This window comes from Quercus lobata, chromosome 7, assembly GCF_001633185.2.
Source record: "Quercus lobata isolate SW786 chromosome 7, ValleyOak3.0 Primary Assembly, whole genome shotgun sequence".
Taxonomy (NCBI): domain Eukaryota; kingdom Viridiplantae; phylum Streptophyta; class Magnoliopsida; order Fagales; family Fagaceae; genus Quercus; species Quercus lobata.
In genome coordinates, this window is record NC_044910.1 from 5600541 (window position 1) to 5617136 (window position 16596).

At 31.6% G+C, this 16596-nt stretch overlaps 1 long non-coding RNA gene and 1 pseudogene across 2 annotated transcripts; both read right to left on the minus strand.

Moving 5' to 3' along the window:
- Positions 1–11370: 11370 nt before the first annotated feature.
- Positions 11371–13036, minus strand: LOC115952289 (annotated as a pseudogene). Its single transcript, XR_004083328.1, has 2 exons — positions 12770–13036; positions 11371–12413 (listed from the first exon to the last, which is right to left on the minus strand). The product of XR_004083328.1 is annotated as a glucan endo-1,3-beta-glucosidase, basic isoform-like (transcript).
- Positions 13037–15528: 2492 nt separating this feature from the next.
- LOC115953810 lies at positions 15529–16342 on the minus strand. Its single transcript, XR_004083785.1, has 2 exons — positions 15900–16342; positions 15529–15829 (listed from the first exon to the last, which is right to left on the minus strand). It is a non-coding gene; the product is annotated as an uncharacterized LOC115953810 (long non-coding RNA).
- Between the last annotated feature and the right edge of the window lie 254 nt (positions 16343–16596).

The following is a 16596-nucleotide window of genomic DNA, read 5'->3' on the forward strand; positions in this document are numbered from 1 at the left end:
AGCACTCTATGTGAACCAAGTTTTAGACGAACCAACTTGCATCACTCAAGGTACAACTAACTGCTCATTAATTTGTGGAAATTTCTCCCCATGCCTTTGAATTGTCTTCAATTTTTCAATGTCCCACCGTGTTTGGTTTTATTTGAAACAACCAGTCTTATTGGTTGTCGTACGTCCTACAGAAATTTACATGTTTATGTGAAGGATGCATAGTGATTTCCAATTTGATGATATTTGAAATTGATTTATTTAATTTTATAGTTCAGATTAAATATTATAAATATAAAGGTATATCTATTATGGTGTGAAAATTATATACTGATAAATTCAAGAAATAGAATCTCAATCGTGAAATATACTCTCTCTATTTGCATGAAAGTATATCAAATAAATAGAGATGATCTTGTTACTACGTTTTACATCAATGCAACATTTAATAGACGGGTTGTGTCTTTCATTTCTACAATCAATTATTTTCCAATTTTATTTGTATCAAGTGAAAAGTCTGGATCACTTGTAGTGCTATTAGATGTAAAAGGATGTTGTTTCTATAGAAACTCATTGTTATCAAGGGAGTACTTCTCCCATAGAAGTGATCATCAATTGGCACCGCACCTCCGGCATTCCTAATAGCAACATTTAGGGTCTAGGTTCCCACCCCTTCCCCAACTTAATTTAACAAAAGAATAGTAATGCATTGTTAGTAAGTGGGAAAGCAAAGAGAGGGGAAGAACAAAAAAGAACCGCGTCAAGATAATTGTTCAAACTAGCCGTAAACCCGCGCGATGCGCGGGAAATTTTGACATTAGTTTTATTTAATTATTATTTATTGATGAGTGAAAGAAGAAATAAGTACATGGAACTTATTAGTATTAGTCTTAAACTCAAAATTATATAACTATAATTGATGAGTAATGCTACAGTCACAAATTATTTTATAATAATTTTACAAAACGTTGATGTGGTCAATCTCTTATTAGTTTTCATCTAGGCCTATCATTAATATCACTTTTTCATTTACCAATAATCACTCACCACATCAGCAGTTTGTAAATTTGTTTATAAAATAATTTGTATCTCTAGCATTATTCATAATTGATATAATGTAATATATATTTTGTAGGCTAAGCAATTAATAATTGTTATCCTGCATAATAAACAGTTTGCATTTATAAACTCCATTTATAAACAGTTTACTTTTATAAAATGCAAACTTATTCAAGACAAAACTGTTTATAAATGTCCATTTTTTTAACCTGAATTGTTCTAGGAAAGAGAAATGACACCACGGTCAAAGCTACATCTAGATGTGTACATTTGAACATGATTTAGTTTGCAATTTATCATACAGTCTATGCTTTTGTAAAAAGGTTATGTAAATTATCTAAATATCTAGATCATGCATATGCTCATATGTTAAATCTGGTTTGACACCAACGTTTGTTTTTGTGATACCATGGAATAATGAAGAATCACTTCATTATGCTAAGGTACTGATTGGAATATCATCTTAATTTCTAAAAAATCACATAATTGGAGTATCATACATGTGCAATACGAAAATGGCAACTCTTAGTGGGCTAATTTTCCCGGAAAACTTGTAACTATATGCCAAATTCCCATCTCACGGAGAAGTCAGAGGGAAAAAAAATGAAACACTTATGAGCAAAAAAAATTATACATTTTACTCATTGCTTATTGAAATTTAGTTACATGGACATTGATTGATTTTAAGAAAATCATGGTTCTTCCAAAGCAACTTTACTACTCTTGTTCTCTAAAGATTCATTTAATAGCTTTGGAACCGCCTACCTCTTCAAGGTATTCAGCTTTCACCCAAAGCACAACATTTAATCCAGTGATCATAGAAAAAGAACCTAGCAACTTAGCAAGTTGAAGACAAACATTTCTTTTATTACATAAAAAGAAAATGGACATTGTTGAGAAGAGGGGACCTCTTTATGATGCACCAAGCATAAACAAAAAAGTTAACTACAGTTCCAATTCAACATCGGTAAGAAAAATTTGAAGTGATCAAAATGTGTACATTACAAAGAGTCATTGGAAAACATCCAAGTAAGAAGTATGGCCATGAAAAACTTATTCCTTACTTCACATCAAAATTCCTACACAAAAAAAAAAAAAAAAAAAAAAAACACCAAAAGAGTTATATGCATATACCATTTTTCTGAGTCATACCCCTAGAGAAATGTAGTATTGACTGATTTGCTAATGCTAAAGATCATCCCTATCATCTTGGCAATACTTCTTGAGCTTCATATATTAACCTTCTCCATTCTAATCAATTTAAAGAGTTTTTTTTTCAAAACATTTAAAATGTTTATATAATTGAATATAAAGAGACACAAAAGAAATATGCATAAACATTGACATTTTATAAAATAAATCAACATGGTCTAGTTGCTTTCCTATTTTATCTATCTATGTTATTTTTATCACATTTTTTAATATTCCAAATGAATCAGGAATTGGACAATAATATATCATGCCGTGAGCCTTGTAAAACAATAATAATATATTTTTGAAAGACCCATTACACAAAAAACCACCTACAAATGCTTTACACTTGCATCCTCTGTATTACCGCAACACTTTCCTATGTCCAGTAGTGAGCAATTATAGAGTTTTTTATAACGTTAAAATCAAACATTTAATCTTTGGCATAATGGGAGAAAATGCAATTTGTACCAAACAAACCAATGAAGATGGAGGGGAAAACAAAAAAGGCAAAACTCACCTCAAAGGGACTTTCCAACCCTGCTTGTACTTTGGCGACTTCTGCAGGGGTGGAGAGAGAATTGGAAATCTATATATAAATAAATAATAAATAAAAAAATAAATAAAAAAACAAATGAATGGGTTTTAATTCCAAAGGGGAAGGCATTGAAGGTTTTGATAAGGAGATGAGAAGTCTTGTGAGTGGATGGATAATATGTAATATGTGGAACACTTGAATAGAGTTAATAGAGAGTTTATTGGAAATATTAGAGGGAAATATTGAATAATTGTAATTGATTAAATCAAATTTGGCAGAAAAAAAAAAAAAAAAAAAAAAAAAAAAAAAAAAAAAAAAAAAGAAGAAGAAGAGAGAGAGAAGAAGAAATAGACAAAAGCTAAATGCAAATCACTCTAATAGAGTGCCACATGACAGAACCCCATGCTCTCCCGCATGAGGTCTGCTTTTATATATATATTGATGAGTAGAAAATAAGTGGGAAAGCAAAGAGAGTGGATACTAATTTCCACCAGGTGCACTATAGGCCAACTATAGTCATGTGGGCCAAAAACCAAATAGTAATTAGATTTAATTAATATGCATTATGAAAAAATTTCATTGACCTTCCTTGAGGTTATTATTATTATTATTCTCACATTTACTCTAATTTTGAATAAGACACTCACCTCTCCTAAATTACAAAATATTTACACTGACCTCCTTAAATAATTGAAATAATTTTTTTTAAAATCAAAAATTTCTTATTAGAAGGGGTAGCAAGTGGAGGGTAAAATATAATATAAGATTTTTAAACTCTTTTTCAGTTATTGAGTGAAAGTTAGTATAAATAGTTGACATTTTTATAGGAGATGAATATTTTTTTTCTAAACTAGAAGAGAGGTAAATGTTAGAATGGAAAACTTAAAAGGAAATCTTTGCAATTTTTCTTATATAATATTCAAATTTTGAGTATCCAAATTAAATCAATGACCGAGCATTTTCATTACCATCGAACAGATATATATTCTCTACACTATGTTATCTCAAGTTCTAACTCCCATTTTTCTTCCCTAAATAAAATAAATAAATAAAACCTCCCATTTTCTTGCATCGGCTAATAATAAAAAATAAAAAAAAGTGAGAAATATATACATATATATTATTTTCATATTATGGTAACATAGTCAAATGATTTTTCCTTCCATTTTTCTTCTCTACCAAACAAATAGATGTCATATTCATTCGACATTCTTTCACTTTTGCATTCTTCCTACCAAATATATAAGATAAAATAACAATTTCTTTTTTCTTCTTTATTTTTATATCCATCCTACTTTTGTTCAGTCCTCCCTATCAAATTAAAGGAGAAAACTTGAAAGTAACAGAGCTATATACAATTAATCTTTGATTTTGGTAGGTTTAAACACAAGAAGAATAAGAGAAAAGCATTATTCCATATCCTACAATTTGGTACTTCAAGTTTCTGTCGGTCAGCTAGACAATAAAACGAGTCTTTCTACGAAAGATAGTTAAACAATCTGTTACTGATGGGGATTTTAGGTTGTACTATTTGCTTTCACAAAGAGAAAGCTAAAATATGTCACTAATGTGAAATGTGTGGTGGTAAAAGGTTTCGGAATGAAAGACCAACCAAGATTGATAGCAAACTCCCTACTTTTTATATTTAAATATTAATTTAATTTTTTTATTTTTTTATTAATAATTAAACTATTTTTCTGCTTCTTTTGAAATATAAATTTAATAATTTAGTTTTTGATGTGATAAATGAATAGAGATCTTTTACATTTTACAGTAATCACATCCGGCCTAGCAACATATCTAATTTTGCTATAAAGAGTAGTACACAAGTAACACGTGTAAAGGAGAGAAACTTAGAAATCTAGTTGATTAAACAGAAAGAAAAAATATATATATATGGAGAGGCTTCTATACACGTACGTCACGTGTGTAAAAAAGAGAAAAACCTAAATCTAAATATAAAAAAAAAATATTGATAAATTAGGATAAGCATTGAGTAGATAACATTAAGTCAATGAGTTTTAGAGGACCTCATACTCAGCAATAAATAATAATAAAAATATAGAGATAAAGTTACTCTTCCATTCACCACCAAGAACAACAAAAGGGAGAAAATAACTTTGCAATGGTAAAATAAAACATGAAGAAGAAGATCAAAAAGAGAAGGAGTGTAAATAAAAGTCAACTTGAAATGAATGTACAACCGATTTATGAGCAACTAAAAAAAAAAAAAAAAAAGGAAAGCTGAAAAGATAACCAAGATGGAGAGCAGCAAGAGGTAAGCAGAGAAGAAGGGTAGATATTCCTTCAAGAATGAAGATAAATATAAAGTTTATTTATTTAGTTTTAGAGATAGTATTGGATTTCATTAATTAACTTGTCTATACTCCATAAAACTAGTATTGATTTTAATTTTGAATTTGAATTTGTTAGACTCTTCAACTTCTGCTCTTGGGAGAGTGAAAATTTGTACAATCTTAACTACGGTAAATAGAATTCAAATTTAAGAGAATGCACAACATTCAATGAGGAAATAAAAGTTGTTGTGGATTTTTTTTTGGTTCCTAGCATTATTATTATTTTTTTTTAAAAAAAACCTTAATTTTTATTGATTAAATTTTTTGGGACAATTTTTTTTTTTTTTTTCTAAGCGAAAAGGCCTTAATAGGGGGGACCTTCCTCCATTCGGGGCTTAGGCAATTGCCTCAGTCTCCTTTGAGCCAACCTTGCCTTTATTATACTTTTTATAAGAACATGAGTTGGATAGTTGTGATGAACATACGTCCCTCTCTTCCTTGAGCTATGGGATGTATATAAGTTTATTTATTTATTACTCCCTCCGTCCCGTTTTGTTTATCCTGTTTGAAAAGTCAAACATTTTAAGGGAATATCATTTATTGTCTTGTCTGTCTTATAAAAATGTATAAGTATACAAAACTACCCTTAAATAAATTTATCAGTTTTTTTAAAAAAGAGTTATTCTTAATAAGGCTTAGGGGTATAATAGGACTATTAGTAAACTAATAACTTTTATTTTTAGAAATAGGACAATATTTTGAGACATCTCAAAATAAAATAGAAGACAAACAAAGTGGGACAGAGGACGTACTATTATTTTTTAAGGGTTGGTGTCCACTTCTCTCCCCACCCCCCCCCCCCCCCCCCCCCCCCCCAAAGTTGCTTTAAAGGAAGGATTTTTAAGGTGCTTGTCCCAAGGTTGTATGGTGGATTTAATGTAGAAGGAGTGGTGGTCGGTTAGAGCATTAAATGTCAATTTGACGGGTAGACTTTTCTCCAACGCTTATATCAAGTTCGATGGGATTTCTAGATACCTGGCTCTTAAAGTACTTAATTGTATAATGGTTAAAATTTAATTTAGTTCCTTGACTTTTTCAATTGTACAATTAGTTATATAATGGTGTAAATTTAATTTAGTTCCTTAACTTTTACTTCAATTGTACAATTAGTTATATAATGGTTAAAATATAATTTAGTTCCTCAACTATTACTTCAATTGTTAATTTTTGTCAATTTAGTCTCTAAGTTTGTTGTTTTGTTGATTTCATTAACTTAATTTGATGGCTGCAAAGGATCTTTGAAAAGTTTGTGAGGAAAATTGGGGATGAGTTGTCCAATGTTGCTACACAAACTCTTCCCTATGGTGGTATTTGGCAAGTGGGATTGGAGAAATCTGACAAAGAATATTTTGGTTTTGTGATAATTAGCAACTTAGCAGGATTTTGTTGAATACAATTCTATTTGTTATGAGTACTTTTTAGTCTTTATATATGAAGAAAATTCAAATTTTCATGTTCTTGTATTTGATAAGACTGCCATTGAAATTCAATATCTAGCGACCAAGAATTCTAAATTGGACATGAGTCAATATGATCATTTTGTCCAAATTTGTAATTAGCAGATGATATCATTTAAACATTTTTTTAAAAAAAAGTAAAAATCTAGTTGAAAGCATTTATGAGATTCGTCATTTAATAGATCTTATTGTGTGATAAGTACTACTTAAAAAATTATATTTAAACAACTTAATTTACTAACAGATTTGCATAGATCATAGGACTTGGTTCTGTTGGCTCATTTTGACAAAGTATGGGATTAAAATTGGCAAAAATTAAACTAGAAGGGTCATTTGTCATTTGACAATTGAAGTAAAAATCAATAGACTAAATTTTAGTCATTTTGTAACAATAAAAATATATTCTCCCTTTTTGTTTTTGGTAAAAATATGCATTGAAACAAATATACACTTCTAAAAATTTGAATAAAATCATGGCAAAGTAGAAGTGAAATGATCATAAAGGGTGTGAAAATTATTTGATGCATCATTGCACTAGGTTAGCTTATTTTCTTAAAGGTGAGTCAAAAATTAACTTTAAACAATAATATAAGTTGTTATTTGATGAAACATTTTTGTCCCACCTTTAAGCAAATAAATTGGAGTAGTGTATTTGACTAACTTATTTGTGGTCAATTTATTTTTTTAAAATGTGAGATAAAAAACAACTTTACGTAACAAGTTACTTTATTTCTTATTTAAAAATTTTTGTCACATATTTAAGCAAATAAACTAATTGCACACAAAATCCTATACCATTGATTTGAATCCTTAATGTTTCCGTTAAAAACACCAAAAAATGCTAACCAGTTGAATTACATACTCTTGGCCCAAAGTTGAAAATCTTGTTAAATACAATGTACAAGTATTTCCATGAGGCATTTCAATGTGCACAAACTATATAATTAAAAAACAAAGACGCGAATATGTGCTACAGAATTGAAGGAGGTGGCTAAGGAGTGGAGACCAACCCCATGGGACTAGACTCTAGACCTGCCAAATTTTCTAATTGACATTTCAAAACAAATGATGCTAATACTGACAAGTGACAATCACCAAAGAGAATGCTAGTGACCCAAAATATTAGAAAAAGAGGTCCTTATCTTATCTGTAAGGCAAAATGCCAAATCCTAGCTTCAGAAATGAACAAAGGTGTGATTTAAAGAGCATTTGGAAGTTAGTAATCCTTAATGTACTGTATTGTGGAAAATCGAGATTTCAGTAGTTGTTTGTGTCGAAACAACATGACCTCTTTCCTTGGAGGCGTGATTTTATCAAGATTAGTAGACCATGACTTAGAACTTCTGGCTGCTGGACTCGGTGTGCTCAATAGGTCAATAGGTGACAACCGCAAATTCATGCGGTGACTAGGGGAAGGGAGCCACCTCAAAAACTTATGGGACTAATTCAGTTATCATATTCTAGCCTCTTCCTAAATATGAACGTGTATATTCAAAGATATTCTGGACAAAATTTGATTACAAATTTGGTTGTAGCCAATAATTATAACTCTCAATATAAAAATTAACATGATTACATATTTTGAATATCTTACCGTTGGATTGCATAATATTTATGTTCTTAACATGCATGCCAAATTCTGTATCAATCAATATTATTTACTATTGGATTTATAAACTTATTTTTTATGCATAATTTTAGACTATAAAAACTTGAAATTTAAACATTTGATTAATGAAATAATTATTGATTTTTATTCTTTTGGAAATTTTATAAGTATAAAAGATATAAAAAGAATGTGTAATCCAATTAATGGTAGATTTATCAAAATTCGTATCTAATAAAAAGATATTGAATAAAGTTGTAGTTATTGGCAATTTTGTTTTTTTCTTATTTTGTGATAATGGGAGGGAAAAAGAGAGAGAAAAGATAATATAATTTATGTGGTTTGGCCATGTGGGCTACATCCACTAGACAAGTGCTCAAAACACTAGATTTTCTTATTTACTTTTCTTGATAATATTTTACAATGAAATCTATATTTGCATATTTGTAATGGAGATTATGTACAAAATTCAATGATATAATTCAAATTTAAATTGTATATTGAGTGTTTCAAAACCACAATTTTCAACAATCAATTTCCTGATTTATTAGCTAATCCCACGATTTTTTTACCAGAATTAACATCTTGATTTGGTCTCCAATAACATTGAAAGCAAATTATACTTTTCTAATATACTTATATATTCTAACATCCCCTAAGACTTAACTTGAGGTTTCACCAAAACTTGAGTTTGGAAGGAAAGTTTTCAATTTACAAAAATCTTTAATGTTCATTGTTTACTTGCATTGGTTAGGAGTGTTAGGGACATCAATTTTCAATCCTAGGCAAGGTGCAAGTCTTCCCTTATACCTAAGATCTACTAAGTAAAGTAAATAGGTTAGGAGTGTTAGGGACATCAATGTGCAATCCTAGGCAAAGAGCAAGTCTTCACTTATACATAAGATCTACTAAGTAAACACTAGATTCGGGACTCAATACAAAACCAAACATAACACAAAACACTCATACAATCCAATTCAATTCAATCCAATCCATTTGAATCCACACAATTTAAAGAGTCATAATATTCCCCACTTAAATTTCTAATTGGTTAGAAGTGTTAGAAGTGTTAGGGACATCTATGTGCAGTCCTATAGGCAAGGAGCAATTCTTCACTTACACATAAGATCTACTAAGTAAACACTAGATTTGGGTCTCAATACACAACCAAACATAACACAAGACACGCATACAATCCAATTCAATTCAATACAATTAATTTGAATCTACACAATTTAAAGAATCATTATATTTCCCACTTAAATTTCTAACACCCTCGTTAAAGTCCCCGTTGTGCTACAATACCCTTGAGCCACATGATGTACTAGGTTTGTTTTGATTCTATTTGTAATGATATGAAGAAAGGGTAGCATATTTGTGTCTATACCCCAAAAGGACTTGTCAAGTTACATTTAGGGCTCCTCGTAATCACTTAGATGCTCAAGATCTACCTAGTAAATATCCAATGTGGGACTTAGCTTAAGCTATCCATAGGTCAGTCAGAGTGGTCAACTTGGCAATCAAGCTAGTCTCAATGGTTTTGGAATCACGCAAATTGTTACCAACCTCAGGCATATGGATCGATCATCAACTGCCACAACTTAAGAGTTACAATGACCAAATCAATTGAAAAGAAGTTAGATTTGGTGGCATTGACACGTAGTGATGTAGCTATCGTATCCAGTGGAGACTCACAAGATTGGGTAGAGATCTCATCAAATTTGCAAACCATGTTGGCACACGATGAAGAACAAAAACTCTTGGTGAAGGGAGAAGGAGTTATCATATTGGTCAGAGTCAGAGTTCAAATCAAGAAACCTGTCACTCAACCTGAGATCGTCAGGTTTTCTTGGTACACACCCACCATTGACCGATCCAATGATTAAACTTGATGGCCTTTGGTTCAGATTCCTCTCGGTTAGATGGTTTTGTTAGGTTTGGGTCTAGGTTGGACAATCTTAAACTCAACACATACGTGCACATCTTACTTACAAAAAAAAAAAAAAAGAGTTATCGAACTTTTACCTTTTGCCAACCTAAAATTGGATGTCCAACTACAGATAAAGCTTTGCAAGTTCTCAGAGATCATAATTTCTCATTTATGTTAGAAGGATTTTGAACTTCTCATGTTCCTTTATACAATACGACCATGTTTGAACAATTAATAAATCTAGGATCAAAATACACAAAAATTTTTACACAACTTCCAGATTTATCTATCAACTCAAATAAAAGGTTTATCAAAAGAATTTTTTTGTGACTTTAGAATGGCTCATATTGAAATCTTTGAAATCTTGAATTACTATTTATGGCTAGCTATTCTTGCCGCATACTAGCGAAATGCATTTTCTACAAATGGAACATATTTATGATGAAAGAACTACAGTCATACGTTGCTTTGGTATACTTTATTTCAATTAGTTTAAAAAACTAGTTAAATAAATAAAAAATTTGTATTTACAAAAAAAAAAAAAAAAAAAAAAAGGAAAGCAAAACCATTGCTATGTGAATGTGACTAAGAATCATAAACATGAGTCATGCTCTCTCCCACGAATAGAAAACTATTTTGGCTTTTTTTTTTTTTTTTTTTTTTTTTTGGTTATTGTATAATTGTGTCGAAAGAAACAATCTATCATTTTAGAGAAATTTGTTTCTTAATTGAAATGATGGAAAGTGTCTTTTTAGTATGATAATCCCACACAAAAAATAAATAAATAAAGAGAAGTGCCTCACGTCCGAATGGAAATTTCTTCGTAAGTTCTTGACAGTACTCTCCTTCCTAAGGTAAGTTACTAAAGTTCCATAGTTGGGTGAGTTATAAGTTTGCCTAAGGTAGTCTCCAGAGCATAATATTTTGTTTATTAGTTGCACAATGTTCTAACCCTCTTTTACAATTTTCCTTGATAAGTTCGGGTCGAAAACGTTAAGCACTCAGGATCTCCATCTTTCAGGTCATAGGATATGATTATTTTTTGTTAAATTTCAGCAAGCAATGTTTTTTGTCGTTGTGGACAATTACATGTAGGGGAAAGTGTGACCATTAATGTTGTGTTGTGCAATAATGTACAAATATAAGACAAAATATGTGTGTGAATATTGAAACCCATCTATTATAGGAAATTCACTTCCTAGATGATCTCTCTTTGTACTTTGTAGTCAGGAAATAGAGTAATATTTAGTCCAAGATTATTTGCCTTCTTTATTTATGATCATAATAAAAAGGAAGAACAAGAAGCTTTCTTATTCCATGCATAAAGTGCTCATGATATGCAATCTTTAGTTGAAATTAACTTGGAACTTAGGCTGCTTGTTTGGTAGAAAAAGCCCCCAGTGTTTCTCAAACTCTGGATTTTTTTGATTCTCATCAAACATGGCAAACACATAAGTTTCTATAGGTCTTCCAGGCTTCTTTGGAGTCCCTCCCTTCACATGTTGAATCAAATTGTTGATGTAAGTTCTTTCATTATCAAGTGTTGTCGCTGTCCCTCCAGCTGAAGGCCAACCAGTCTCTGATATAACAATCACCAAAGACCCCCCACCGGCCCTCTCTAAAGCCGTGTAAACAGCATCGAGAATGGCATCGAAAAGGTTGCGATAACTGAGTGGGGGATCGCTCACTACAGTTGAAGGAGCAGTGAAAAGAGCATAGTCAAGGCGGATGCCATTGGGGTTATCCTTGTAACTAAGATAAGGGTACAAGTTAACAAGTAATGGGGACTTCTTGTTCACTAAGAAGCTGATGATAGGATCAAGAAATGGTCAGAATTCGGGCTTGAGGGAGCCATTTGATGGAGGGTAGGATACTTTTAGGATTCCGGTGTCAACGGCAGTGGAAACTTTGATTTGGTTGCCAAGGCCAGCAGTGGAAATTGCATTTTGTATGTTTCTCAAGGCAGGGAGAACAAACCTTGCATTTGGACCTAAGGGGTCTACTTCATTTCCAACTGCAATGTATTTGAATTTGACATTGCCATAGTTTTTCACATTGTTTTGGACCCATGTGTTTGCATTGGCTTGGTTGGAAGCAATGTTTCCAAGCTGGTCATTGGGGACACCAAGGGTGAGCTCAATATTGGTGCCTCTGAGGGCTTGTAGAGCAGCTTGGTTTGGATCATAGAGTCTCATTCTTCGGATGTTATATTGGTTGTAAAGCGCTACCACTTCTCTTTGTGGTGGTAGGTTACCAAGCATTCCATAACAAACACCTATTTGGGCACCTACAGTACATCATACAAGAAGTCAGTAATTGTACACATGTTCTTTCTGAACGAATCTTTTTGAGGATGTTGTATTAATCAAATTAGGAATAAAAAACTATGAAGGTATGGAATTAAGATCCTCTAGAGTTTTTATAGTAACTCTACCACAAAGTTCCTAAAATGACAGCCAAATCTAATCCATTCATTTCAAAATGAATTCATAAGATATTTAGGAACACCGTAGTGGAGTTACGTAAGAAACTTTTAACGATCCTAATCCAAGGGCCTAGGAAAAGGATCATGATCCCACAAATGCTAAGATGGGGTAAAGGGAGATTTTAGGACACACATATGGTGCAAATTGAGAGAGAGACCTGTTGTGTCTAAGCTAGCCATCAGCATGGCAAATAGTAGTGGCGCTATAGAAATCATGGAAAGGCTTATAGTACTAGCAGAATGGGATTTAGCCATTGAGCAAAACTAATGAGAAGAGGAAGAAAAAGCTAAGTATAACAAGCATGTCTCCAGGACTACTAATACTTTGCCCTTTTATAGGGGGGAAATGCAAGTGCTTGAGACTTTTTTAGTGGCTATTCACTCCACATTTTAGCTGGTCAAGCACGCCTTGGAAGTTGCAGCACTTAAAGCACATCTACCTCCTTATTATCTTAAGGCTTTGCTCAGCACCTTTGAAAAGTCTAAGAGTTCGCCTTGTCCATCTACCTTCTTAGCATTTACTTCAACGACAATGGTTTTCTAAAATAGCAGTTCTGGTACCCGTTCCATCACCCTCCCTTTTAAATAATAATAATAATAACAAATCAATAGTTACAATGGGGGAGAATTATCTGTTTTAAATACTAAAATATGATAATTGAGTTATAAGACTTTTTGTCGATATGTCCCATTATTTGTCTATTATTCCATTTTTCGGGGTTAAATTTTAACCATTCTGTGTGAAAAGTCTATCATAAAAATTAAAATTTAAAAAAAAAAAAAAAAAAAAAAAAAAAAAAAAACCAGTTATAATTTTTCCCTCTTTGAACTTGTTAAAATTAAACGTGAAATAGAAAATTGATGTAGAAACTAGAAGCAACAAGAGATAAAGAGAGAGAAAGAATTACATGGTTAGGCTTGGCTGCTACATCCATACCTCTAAAGGGTATGTGGCTATATCTTGTATTCACTTGATTGATAACACATTACAAGAGAACCCATATTTATAATGGGATTCACATAATTTGAAAATGGGTCGATTATTAATTTATTACATGGATATTCTGATTTTTAATTTCATTTCAATGTAATTGGTCGCTCCAATATCTTGATTTACTCTAAAAAATCAACTCCTTGATTTTGTCTTCAATTTGTGAATAGCAAATCATACTTAACTCAAGAGCCTTGAAAATGACCGGATTGGTTGGATGTGGGTCGAGCACAGTGGAGAAAGATAAGTGTGAATTGTTAACATCAGAAAAAGGCCAAGAAAATGCCACTCTGTCCTAAGATTGGAGAATGTCTTGAATTGAGTAGAAACTGTGAGTGAGAATTTGGAAAGAATTGGCCCGAGATAGTTCATATTTCCTAAATGAATAAATAAGGGCTACTCCTTTGTCTTCTACTTCTGTTCTATATTTCTATTGTACAATTTAATGTTACTCCTTATTTTTATTTTGTTTAATATTTGGGCCATTTAACTCTACTTATTTTTTGTGTGAGATTACAACCAAACAACTAACTAAGAAACCTTTTCTAAGCAGTAAAACTTATAGGTGAATATTCCCATCTGCCAGAACCAATTGTTGGGTGTTTGGGTTGATTTTTGATAATGCCAATAAATTAGGTCTATAACCTGAGTTCAAAATAAGGGAGAATAAAGCCCACAATTCACTCTAGTATTAAATAAAAACTAGTGATGCATAATAAAGAAAGATCGTAAAAGGCCTTGTAATCATAATGAAAACAAAAGGAATATTATCGAAATATTAAAAATTATATATATATATATATATATATATATATATATATATATTGCCGTTAATGTTATACAAATAGGGAGAATAAGGAAGGTGATGAAGGAGAGAGTGGACACTACTCGTGCCATCACACGAGATCATGTGTGTGGTATAGCATTAAAGACAATAAAAATAGTGCTACTATTTCATGTTGTTGTATTTACTCCAAGTCAAAATAGTGAATATGGTTTATAAGTAAGTTAAAAGAGTCAGAGAGTTTTTCTAGGGTTGAGTTGGAAGTCCACTCCCCCCTCCCCCCACCTTTTTTTTTTAATTTTTTTTTTTTATTTGTTATGGTTGTGGAATTTAAATCAGATTAGGGAGGCACTTACTACCCATCTACTCATAAGAACCAAGGCTTTTTAATTATTGATTTTTTTAAGAAAAATGGCCTTATTTTGAGCTTTATGGAAATTCGGGATAATGTGGCAAATATAGCAAATCTAGATTAGTGTTTTTAGTTTTGTTTGTGACCAGCACATAGGCTTGATCATAGACCTTTAGGTTTTACTAGTATTCAAAGCTAACTTCGCAAAATGCAAGTTTAGGCTCTGGAATAAGCCCAAATAGACTCACTATTTACCTCAAGACCACACTCCTTCAATGTCCCCAAATAAAATATATAAGCTTAGGCGATGCATGAAAAAATAAAATATGTTACAAATTATATAACGGGTCCAAAGAGTACTAAGCTTTGCTTGCAATGTGCATGTAGAATATTCTCAAAATTTGCCATCAACACTGGGTAAATAAGTGGTATTCACCCTTAATGGACTAAGGGTTTTATACTCATGCCCAGAACAAAAATTAAAAGAATGGATAATAATGAAATTCTTTATTGTTTTGTGGTTTGAGTATAGAGAAAATGTATACAATGGTTTTTTGTTTCTTAATCCTCTAATCAAATTTTACCTATTTTGTTGAAAATTTTAGTATCCTGAAAGGAAAATAATATAAAAATATTTTCCAAATTTCTTTACTCTCTCCCTATTGAGAAATCAACAGAATTTTTAAAATTAAATAAATGAGCGGATTGTAAATCCTATCATTTTTAAATACAATCCTTTCATTTATAAATTTATATAAAATAGTAAAATTCTTTATCCAAACACATGGTGATAGAGTTTCGTTTGGCCAAGCCTCTAATGAAGGTCTAACAAAAGTCTCTGTCTTCGTCTCTAAGGTCCAACAAGCATTGAAACAATATTTTACAGATAATACATCAAAGAGTACTCAAAATTGATGTTTTTGGTGTTCTTTGCAACTACAATAATATTACAACAGAGATTTATAATTCATTATCAGAGTATTTAAAATGATTTTACAAGATAAACAAGCAAAGAATGAAAGTCTGAAGATAAACCAAAGGACCCAACCACATGAGCTATTATGTCTTTCTTCTGAAATAACAGAAGGGAACTGCAGATTAAATCAATTCAATTAGTGTTGTTGTCGAATGCTTAATTCACATCAAGAGCAATACTTGTACCTGAAGAGGAAGACACTGTTGTAATCTCAAGTTCTAGGATCCTACAGGTTAGAAAAGTGGCTGGGTCCTTTGACATCTAACTACTATATCTGAGTAAAACTCATCCATTCAAGGATCTAACGTGATGCTCTTTTCTCTTTTCAAACAACAGTCTCCTTAATATCAAGACTATCTTATTGAGAATTCCATCATTTTCGACTAGAAAGTGCTCAGCTTCATGTTTACCACTGAAAAGTTTCCCATCTATTAGGTAGTTGCTTCCTTCTTTGACAATGACTCCATGTTCACAAGCTAACTCCAATACCTCAGCTTCACAGCAAAAGCCTCTCCCAAATTGTATCCCCAATTCGGCCTTTTTCATTGAAGGCGCCAGATTGTTTTTCACCACTTGGACGCAAACCCCAAGGCCAGTTACCTGGAACGTAAGTTATTATTAAAAATACTAATAAAAAATATAAACAAAAACAAGTAAAATATGATCAAGTAAACACAATAAATCAAAAGAAAAATGCTCACAATAGTAAAAAGAAAGAGCAGAAAAAAAATGAAAATCCCTACATAATCCTAGATGCAATAGGCTGCAACCACCTTTCTTGTCCATGGCTAATTTAATTCCTTTATTCACCCATCAAATTTAGGACCTTCCACCATCAAATTTTAAGCCAAGATAAAATTATTGTTCACAAAACAACAGCTT